Source organism: Myotis brandtii, unplaced genomic scaffold, assembly GCF_000412655.1.
Source record: "Myotis brandtii unplaced genomic scaffold, ASM41265v1 scaffold587, whole genome shotgun sequence".
Classification (NCBI taxonomy): domain Eukaryota; kingdom Metazoa; phylum Chordata; class Mammalia; order Chiroptera; family Vespertilionidae; genus Myotis; species Myotis brandtii.
In genome coordinates, this window is record NW_005370207.1 from 1007021 (window position 1) to 1017436 (window position 10416).

Below are 10416 nucleotides of genomic sequence, written 5' to 3' on the forward strand. Positions count from 1 at the left end.
GGAGTGTGGCCAGCCTGGGTGAGGGGCTCTTGGCCGTTTTCAGGCTGGCTACGCCGCGGGCTGGAAGTAGGTATCTGGGATTTATTTATCTTCTATAATTGAAACTTTGTAGCCTTGAGCGGAGCTCAGGGCCAGCAGGGCAGGTGGGAAGCTTGGCTTCCCTCATCTCTGGGGCAGCTCAAGCCACCTGCTCGCTCCAGCTCCATGGCCACCACCATCTTTGTTACAGAGTGACGGAGTGAGGGGTGATGGTTAATTTGCATATTACTCTTTTATTAGATAGGATTCTGAGAAAAGCAGAATTCCAACTGGGGCTTAAATTTAACCTCCTATCTTGTCACCTGAGCTATTACTGTGTTGCTTTTTCATTTTTTAATTATTATGACTTAGAAGGTATTTCTTTCTAGTTATATTAAAATAAAATTACCTCTTTTTAAAATCCCTGTTTAATTCTCACTATGACTAGGAAATCTTAGTGGGAAAAGGTCAATATAGGTTTTAGGACAAGTTTAGGTATTGACATTTCCTCATGACTTCTTTTTTCTAAGGTTGCCTCTAAGGGGGAGAAATGTGTGAGCATCCTTTGAGCTAGTGGATGTAGAGGAATAGAACACGAGATACTTTTAAGGCTGTGTCCAAATGAGTGGTTGGTGATTAGGACTCTACCCTTGCACGATTAGGATCTCTTGGCTAAATAAATACCTTTGTTAATTGAGAGGGTTTATTCATTTATTTAGCAGGTATTTCAGTGCCTGCTGTGCCTAGCACTGGTCTAGGCACTGAGACTATAACAGTGAACAAAACTGATCAAGTCCCTACATGCACATGGGAAAGGTAGACAATAGCAAAGTCAGGGAGTGGCAACTCCTCTAAAGAGAAATGAAACCAACCAAGGGGGATAGAGAGCAGTTGAGGTGTTGATTTTGACCAACTGCCTAGGGAAGGCCTGTTGGTTCATCAATTCACCCTCAGTTCCAAGGACACACCATCCATTTCAGCTTCCGTAGTCACTGATGCTTAAAGGGATTCAGGTCATGTGTAGGGAGGACCACATCGCCCAAGGGTGGAAACAGAAGGAGGACTAGTAAATCTTAGCTTGGACACTCAGGAAGCTTGCCTTGGGCACCAAGAAGTAAAAACAACTATAAACAAAAGCTGCTAGAGCTCAGCCTAGCCCACAGCGGTGATGAATTAGAGTGTATTATCTTCCAGTTCTGTTCTCTGACCAAGTCTAGCTGAGGCTTTGCCTTTTGTTCCTTGTGATGGCATATCATGAATGTGTCTGTCTGGCCATGTCACCCTTACCTAGATGGAGTGGTACCCTGTTCCTATTAGGCACTGCAATTCTGTTGAGCTTTTCTTTCTCTGTAGCCAGTCATGACAGATTACAGACTAAACACTGTTGCCTACAGTAATTGGATTTCTGTCAACAAGTTGTATCTCTCTTTAATAAGTGAGGTACATTGATGTGCACTCTTCATAGTAGAGAGTCCCACAAACCTGTTGCTAATGGTCTTAGAGCCACAGGTGACTAAGTTGTATCTGTTCATTGTTAACAGTGTGATGCTATCAGCCCTGTTTTCTCCGTGGCTTACCTTGCTGAGTTATCGTTTACATATATTCTATATGTACCTGCTATGGCATACTTAACAATATTTTCCTTAATATCATTCTCAATATTTTCCTTAATATCATCCTTTTGGTGAAGATGTTGGGGTAATCAAAGGATAATTTTTTGCTTGTTCAACTACAGGGAATGGGGGGAGTTATAAATACCTATTTGGGGAAGCACAATGGTGATCTACATTAGGGCCAAATATGCCCAGTCAAAAGCGTATTTAGGCTCACACTCTAGGTCTTCTAGAGGCTGATTGAAACCTAGAGGGCGGGAGGTGCTCTCTTTGGGCCTGTGGAGTTCATTGTGAATCTATGCTGCCTCCTGCTTTAGTGTGTTTTGGTGTTCTCTTATGTTTGTTTGTCTGTCTGTCTGTCTGTCTGTTTTTGGTAGCAAACTTGGCTCTTCTGCATCTTTTGCACCTGTTTTCAGGATCTTAGGAAACTTGTCTTCATATTCTTCCTTGGGTTTTGTTTGTTTGTTGGCCCTCCTCCCCCATCTGTAGCTCAGTTTCATGTATGTCTTTATTCTCCTTTCTGTCTGGATATTTGCTTTTATATTATTTTAAAATAAATTCCAATTAAATATCTCTCAGTTACCACATAAAAGAGAAAAACTTGAGCAAGTGGAAAAGTGAAAGTGAAAAGCTATTTCATTTCAATACATGTCAGAATGACCTTGTCTATCTTACCACTGTTGTTCAGCTCAGATTGAAGGTTTCCTTTCCTTTTCTTTTTCTTTGTTTTTGGTGCCCCCTAAAACAGAGCTTTCTCTTCCCGTTCCAACCTTCCCTTCTTTCCGTCACAGCGCCATGTTGAGTGTATGTGTGTTTGGTGCCCTGGTGCCGGTGAAGTGAGATGCATGGGTTTCAGCTTCCTGAAGCATGCTGGGTATGCTAGATGCTACTGTCTGAGGGGCAGGTAGGCATATGGGGGTCAGGCAGGCAAATAGTTTACAGCTAGATGAAGAAACACCTAGAGTAAAGGCCTTGGAGTACACAAGGGCTTCATGGAAGTTTCTCAATCTTTTTGTAACTTTTAACTGTGTTATTCTTTCCCCTTCATGACCCCCATCTTAGTTACAGGTTATGGTAAATGGAAGTTTTTGTTAAACTGACAGTATACATGCAATTTGCCGCCAAAATAATTGACTATGAACTGGTATTTGTATACTACCTCTCCCCACCCCAATGCACATCCGTGGGGACAAGTGGAGACATACAGTGTGGGGCAAAGTAGGTGTTCACTTTCACATATAATAATTGGTAAGTAAATAATAATACAAGAATTAACTCTGTTGCCAGTGCATGGATACAACTGTAAACCTACTTTTGCCCCACCCTGTATATAAGCTCCTTACATTTTATCTCCTAAACACCCTCAAAAAATGTGCTGTATATAAGAGATTATCATGTTTGTGAGACAACCAGTAATGTTCTAATATTAGTGGCTTCCAGCTTTTAGAGTTTAGTTTCTACCTTATTGTCCATATCTGTTCTCTTGCCTATTTTAAAATGTAGGTATTGATTGAGAGGTTGAGAGAGAGATTGACCTATTGTTCCACTTATTCATGCATTCATTGGTTGACTCTTGCATTGGCCCGGACGGGTTTGAACGCCTCTATGCGCCAGTCAACTAAGCTACCTGGCCAGACCAGAGCCTCTCTTCTCTTGCATTTTTAAAAATGATTTTACTGGATAAGGGTCAGAGTGCATTAAAATGCCTCGTAAGAACTTAGCAAGTTCAGACCTCCCTGGCCGGCCTCCTGTGGCAGCCATCCAAGCACAGGAGTGAGAGGATGACTGCCTGTTTTGGCAAGTGAGACCTGGCCTCTGCGCGAGGAAGCAAGCCGGCTCGTCCTGTCATTCATCAGCTTTCCCGGGGCTGGACGGGCCGCTTGGCTGCTGAGGGTGCCTCTGACTTTGGGTTCTGCTGTCCCAGTTGTGCCTGTTTTGTCCCTTTCCATACTGAGAGCTCAGTACAGTTTTGTGACTTTTCAAAAACGTTACGATGGCTCCCAGCGTGTGGTTCTGTTTTCTGTTTGTCTGTTAGTACAGACGGTTTTTGACACTAATGTAAATGGGTGTTTTTCTGTAAGGTATGTAGCGTCTGTGTGATGCCAACTGAATGAACCCTACCTTTTGGCTAGGGCTTTTTTAAACTTGGCTCTTCTGCATGTTTGGCACCTGTTTTCACTAAGGGAAAACATAGTGCCAACCTAGTCATTTGAATCCTAAAGAAGTTACTATTTTCCTTTAGTTCTAATTTTTCAAGGTGAAGGAAGTGAGGTGTTACAAGTCCTGGTCATTGCTTCCTTTCTTAATTGTCCGTCCGGTTTCCTTCAGGCCATGTTATTCCTGGAAATGTGAAACCAACTAAGAATTTGACCCACTTGGCAGGGCATCCAATAAGGTTTGGAGGATGGTTCTGTGGTGACTGGTTCATGTCAGACACCCACAGGTTCATTATTAGTGGGTTCTGTTTTTCCCTGATCCTGTCTCCACTCCTTCACCAGCATACAAAAATTTGGAATGTGCATGTCGGTGGAATATAAGGCTGTTGCTTATCTTGGATTTATTATTGTCTTTGCTGTAGCCTGCTCTGTAATAAATACAATTTCCTGCAGATATAGAGTGTAAAACAGACAATAAAATGGGTTGGTGCGTGGCTTACTGTTGTTCTGGTAAATCAGACAAATCAATTACAGTTCTGAGGTAAGAACTCCCACTCCTCAGGTTGCAGCCAGCACACCCGATTTCCTCCTGTGCGGCCCTGCACTTCTCTTCCGTTGTGTGTGAGCACTGCTGGGTGAGTCATGGTGTCTATTTCACATTCCTCCATTCCCTGCTGTGTCTGTTCTTCTCGCTGGTGCACGAGGAGTTAGGATGTTTGTTTGTTTGTTTGTTCACGGCACTACAAGAAGTTAGAGCCAAACCAGCATCCTGTCCTCTCCAGTCATATTTCTCAGTCCCAGAATGGGCCAGATTACTAGAATGGGGTCGTACTTCTCCTGACAACTTGTCTGCTCATTTCACTGTTGTCTCTTCTGCTCTTCTTCCTTGCCTTCACTAAGTTCCAGTGTCTTTGTTTTGTTTTGTATTGCTTTCTTTGCTCTTGTTACCTAACTTTTTTGTAACCTCTATCCATGACTGATTTTATTGGAGATACATAGTATTATTAAGAATGTGCTTAAACCATAACCTAGATAGCGCTGGGGGTGAGGGCTCAGATTTATGGGTACCATTTACTCCATCACATCATGAAATGGAGACTTACAGAATTGATCAGTGGGATTCAAATTTGCAAATAGAAAGGGTGGAAGTGTTCCTTTAAAATAAATAAGTAAATAAATAGGTAGGATTTTCTCTAGCATCTCCTCCTGATCTCTTCCTTCAGTTCCTGGTTTTTCAGTACCTTCTTGAGCTAGAATAGCACCATCCTCTTTTCTCAGGGTATTTGAAGCAGTCCTTTCTACAAGAGGCTTGGGGACCTGTACAGAAGTTATTGTTCTGTAAGTACAAATGGAGTTGGGCCTCAGTGGAAGAGTTTAAAAATATTATTTTTGGCTACAGAGAGGTAAAAAATGGTTTGCCCAGTAAGTCCGAAGGAAGTGTAAAAGCAGCAGCACAGTCACCCAGTGGCTTTATAAGTTAGGTCTGTGTTCAGTTGCAGTCCCCTTTACGTGTCTTCTGGCCCACCTGGCTAGGTTGTCTTATTATTTTCATACTAGAGGCCCAGTATGAAATTCTTGCACTCGGTGGGGAGGGGGGCCCCTCAGCCTGGCCTGCACCCTCTTGCAGTCCGGGAGCCCTCGGGGGATGTCCGACTGGTGGCTTGGCAGTGGGCCTAAGCCATCAGTTGGACATTTTTAGTGCTGCCACACCACCACTGTGTTTGCCAGGTGTGAGCCGGGCTCAAGGCTTCTGGCTGAGCGGTGCTCCCACTGTGGGAGCGCGCTGACCACCAGGAGGCAGCTCCTGCATTGAGCGTCTGCCCCCTGGTGGTCAGTGTGCATCATAGCAACTGGTCATTCCATTTGCATATTAGCCTTTTATTATATAGGATCATTCTAAAGAGCCTTTTAGCTAGTTCTTTGTAATCCTTAGTAACTGGATATCATAAATTATCCTTGTTTATTTATTTATTTATTGTTGTTTTGTTTGATTTAATGGTACTTCAGTCTCTTGCTCTCCCTTAGCCTAAAATCACATTTAAATGTCCCCTTTGTGCCAAACACACCAGGTCAACCCCTGTGGTTCTGCCTGGTGGCTTTCTGTGACCTGGAAGGGTTGCATAGCTCTAGAGCTCCATTCATACCATAGCCTCTGGACCCATGACTGGGCTTTGCGTTTGCTGCCCTGGGGAAATCCCACAGAAACCCTGTGAGAGCTCACTCCCTCTCTGCTGGCCTTGCTCTCTAGAGCAGGCATTATGTGCTCCATGAATATGATGGCCCCTTGCGAGGGGGCCAGGGTTAGTGCCAGTGATGGGTTCCCTGGGTGGTTTCCTTGCACCTCTCCTGCATTCAGCAGCTCAAGTTTTTGGCAATTTAGGGGGAGGTATTTCTTTCTCTGTTTTGTTCTTCCTCTACCCCCAGCCAAAGGTTCCTGGACTGCAGTGTGCATGTGCAGCTCACTGACTTGTATTCTCATAGCGCAGAAACGTGCACTGCAGCCCTCTGGTGCAAGGCCATGTGGTGCCCAAGTGGCAGCTGCTGTGAGAGTGTCTCCCAGCCTCCTTTTATTTATGTCTCCTTTTCCTTTCTTTCAGCCTCTCCCTTCCCCCCGCCTCATCTTCCCACCACCCCTCCCCTCCCCGAGCCCTTTTCCTCCCATGTCCCTTTCCCCCTCTCCCTCTGAAAAACAGGTGAATGTTAAGGAGACCCAGATTGTGTCACGGAGTTTGGTTCTCCTTAGGGTGCATTGCTTTATTGTCTTTTGTTCATAGTTTGTCCAGACTTAGGAGTCCTGTGTGGCCAGTTCTTGTTTGTTAGGCTCTCCTATCGAAACTCCCCAGAACTAAGTGCAGAGATATCCCTCTTTCCTTCTAGAGAGAAACCTAAAAACACTTAGGCTTTCCCTGGGAATAAGAGAGACGTGTTCTCTATTAGGATGAACATGTTTCTGAATGAGTATGGGAAATAAATGCTGAAATTTTGTAAAGATTGTATTTCAGCATTTACCACAGTTATAATGGTAGTGTCCAGGCACCCCCTTTTAATCCACTTTTCAACCGAGTTCTGTTTCTTTTTAAATTTTTGCACTGTAAAGCACTAAACTTAGGATATAGTCTCTCACCTCTCTTATTTATTAGCTGGGTATCAGGAGATATTGTGAAAGACTTTGGAACGGGTAAGGTTATTGGGTACCCTTTCATTGGAATGCTGGGTACTGCCTAGCAAACGCTTTGGGGTTAACTGATTTTATGGGGGTCTGCTGCTTAGTTTTTAACCAGGTGATTACCCTTCTCTAGAGAGAGAATTTAATTTGGATAGGCCTGATGGTTGGTGCAGTGATTCCTGTTTGTACAAATGTGACCCCATATAGATTGCTGCCCTGTAAAAGAAATGGTTTCCGATGGTACATTTTCATTCTATGGTTTTACTGTACAGTATTGCATCTTTAGCAGACTCACTTCAGCATTCCTTGTTGCCTATATGTATATGTCTGTTCTTCAGATTCTCCTTTGAATCAGTTGTAATATCTTTCTGGTTCCCACATTAATTAGTGGTTAAAATAAAATTTTTGGCATGTGTTTGTGATATATACAGTGGGGCCTTAACTTACGGGTTTAATTCATTCCGTGACGGAGCTCGTAACTCAAATTACTCGTATGTCAAATCAGAAAGTGAACGAGTGAGACACGTGATGCTGGACTGATGTTGTGGCGTTCACTGTGACGTTCGCTGCGCCAACTAGCGGTGGGGTATCTGAAGCTGGCTTGTAACCCGAATTTGAGCTCGCAACTCAAAGCAAAAAATCGGCCGAGAGATGGCTCGTATCTCGAAAAACTCGTTAGTCGGGACATTCGTAAGTCAAGGCCCCACTGTATATAAAAGCCTAAGCGACCATCCAACCAACTGTTCACCTGGTAGCTATGATGCACAATGACCACCAGGGGGCAGACGCTCCAACCAGTAGCGGAGAGCCCGATTCCTCTCAGAATCGGCTGTGGGTTCGATTGCTGCTGGGGCACTGTCGGCCCCGAATCTGCTTCACCTGCACCCCAGACCCAGAGAGGAGAGAGCCCAAGTCTGGGGTGCATCACCTGAGAACCGCCCTCTCTCAATCCGGGACCCCTCGGGGGATGCCAGAGAGCCAGTTTCCAGCTGATCTCCGCAGGCCAGGCTGAGCGACCGCACTGGTGCATATTTGTATACTAGTAAAAATCATGGTTTTACTCTTTGAAAAGTAGCCTTTAAGAGGGGAAGCAATTGCAGAAACTAGGGAAATACAAAAGCATTTATAACAGTGGACAAGAAGAGATCATGTAATTATGTGTTTTTAAAATCTTGTTTTTATTGTTTCCTCTGAACCTGGAAATGAAGGGTCATGTGGTTGTGAAAGACCTTTAAAAAATAAACAGTTGTAAAGTGAGTCTGTCTCTCTCGCCTGCAGAATGCCTGGCTCCATGCCTGTGCCTTACTTGGTCGACCTTTTGCTCACTGACAGGCTTGTTTTGAAAAACTCAGGCACCATAGCGGCGTGAGGGAGAGGTAGTGAACACTGAAGACAGGCACAGTGTCTGACGCTTGGTGAGGGTGCCAGCTCCGCAGTTCACACCTCGGAAGACATGCTGGATCCTGAGACTGCCTGAGGTGGAGCGCTGTTAGAGACAGCGATTCTTTATTTAAAGGATACAGAATTAAAAAAAAATAAAGGATACAGAATTGTTGCTTCTTACAATAAAACATCTTCCCAAAATAATCAGTAGACTTGATATGTCACTGCAGTGAATTTAGTTTTCAAGGACATTTTCTGCCACAAATTTTTCTAGTTTACTTTTTCCTTTTTTAAAATATGTTTTTACTGATTTCAGAGAGAAGACGGAAGAGGGAGAGGGAGAGAAACATCAATGATGAGAGAATCATTGATTGGCTGCCTCCTGCACACCCCCTACTGGGGATTGAGCCCAAAACCCGGGCATGTGCCCTGACTGGGATGCAAACCGAGACCTCCTGGTTAATGGGTCAGTGCTCAACCACTGAGCTACACTGGCCAAGCTATTCCTCTTCTTGATTCCTTGTGTAACTATGACTTCACACACGGAGTGCATACAAATTAAGTGTCCTAAGATATAATGATTTTTTTACCTTTTTCCTTTGTTCAAAAACAAGGAAATTGAGGGAGTCCACGATCAGTTTTTTCAAAGTGGCAGGTGAGGGTGAGGGTGAGGGTGAGGGTGAGGGTGAGAGTGGGCATCTCTTTTCAAAGAGACTTGCCTCTATCAGCATGGATTCTTCTTTCACTGGTCCATACTCTTCAGCTCTCTTTCCCATTCTCTGGATGCCTGTGGATATTATTCTGTGATTTTGTTTCAAAGATCCAAATTAGTTAAATGAACCCAGTACAGGTGTGGCTAAATGAATGTTAGAGTATTTTGAAGGCAGTTGGTAAAATTCCTTATTCCCAGGTTCAGGTATTTGATGGGGTTGTCTAACCTCTTCTGTGGCTACTGAGCGATGTGATGAAACTTGAAATATTTGTGCCCAGCTCAGCTTTGCTCTCCACTTCACCATCATAACACTACTTAGTCCCAGATTGAACTCATTTTGTCCTGTGGCTATTGCTTATATAAACATCTCAAAGTAAGTCATTTTACTAACATAGACATTCTGCTTACTTGTATTTTAAGGCTTTCTTTAGTTTTTAAAAAAAAAAAAAAAAAAAAGGATACTCCTAGCAGTGTTGATATCCAGCTAAATATCCTTGAATTGGAGCTCTGGGTAAACATGGAATTATCTAGTGCCTCCGTTTCTCAGGAAATGGTGTTCTCAGGAAGAAATGATAAAATTCCTAACATAATATCAGAGTTGGAAGGAGTGTGAGAATATAAATTATTATCAATGTTTAACTCTGGAGGAAAACCTATGTTCTATTGATAGTCCATTATTGCAACATGCCAGATGCTTCATCCATTGTGGAGACTATATTTTTCTATATCTTACTCAGTTTAATTCCAACAGTTCAAGTTCTCAGTTCCAATGACTACGTTGTAATTAGCTTTTTTTGAGCAGTATTTCTTCTTGGATGGCCAATGCCTCTTGGCTCCTGACCATACCTTCCTCCTCCACCTCCTCCTCCTCCTCCTCCTCGTCGTCCAGGGCATTACTCTTCTTCTAGGCAATTTCCCCTTTTTATCCTCATTGTCTTCTTCTTCTTCTTCTTTTTTTTTTTTTACATATTTTTATTGATTTCAGGGAAGAAGGGACAGGGAGAGAGAGATAAAAATATCAGTGATGAAAGAGATCACTGATCAGCTGCTTCCTGCACGCCCCCTACTGGGGATTGAGCCCACAACCCAGGCATGTGCCCTTGACTGAAATCGAACCTGGGACTCTTCCTTCCATGGGCCAATGTTCTATCCAAACCAGCCAAACCAGCTAGGGCTCGTTTCTTTTTATTTTATTTATTTTATATTTTATTTTTTTATTTTATTTTATTTTATTTTATTTATTAAGGTATTACATATGTGTCCTTATACCCCCATTACCTCCCCTCCCCCACTCATGCCCTCACTCCTCTGGTGTCTGTGTCCATTGGTTAGGCTTATATGCATGCATACAAGTCCTTTGGTTGATCT

At 43.4% G+C, this 10416-nt stretch overlaps 1 protein-coding gene across 1 annotated transcript in view; it reads left to right on the forward strand.

Annotated features, from left to right (window-relative positions):
• The window catches only part of SND1 (staphylococcal nuclease and tudor domain containing 1), a 445445-nt gene that overhangs the window by 259812 nt on the left and 175217 nt on the right, over window positions 1–10416 (forward strand). The gene's annotated exons all lie outside the window — the stretch shown is intronic.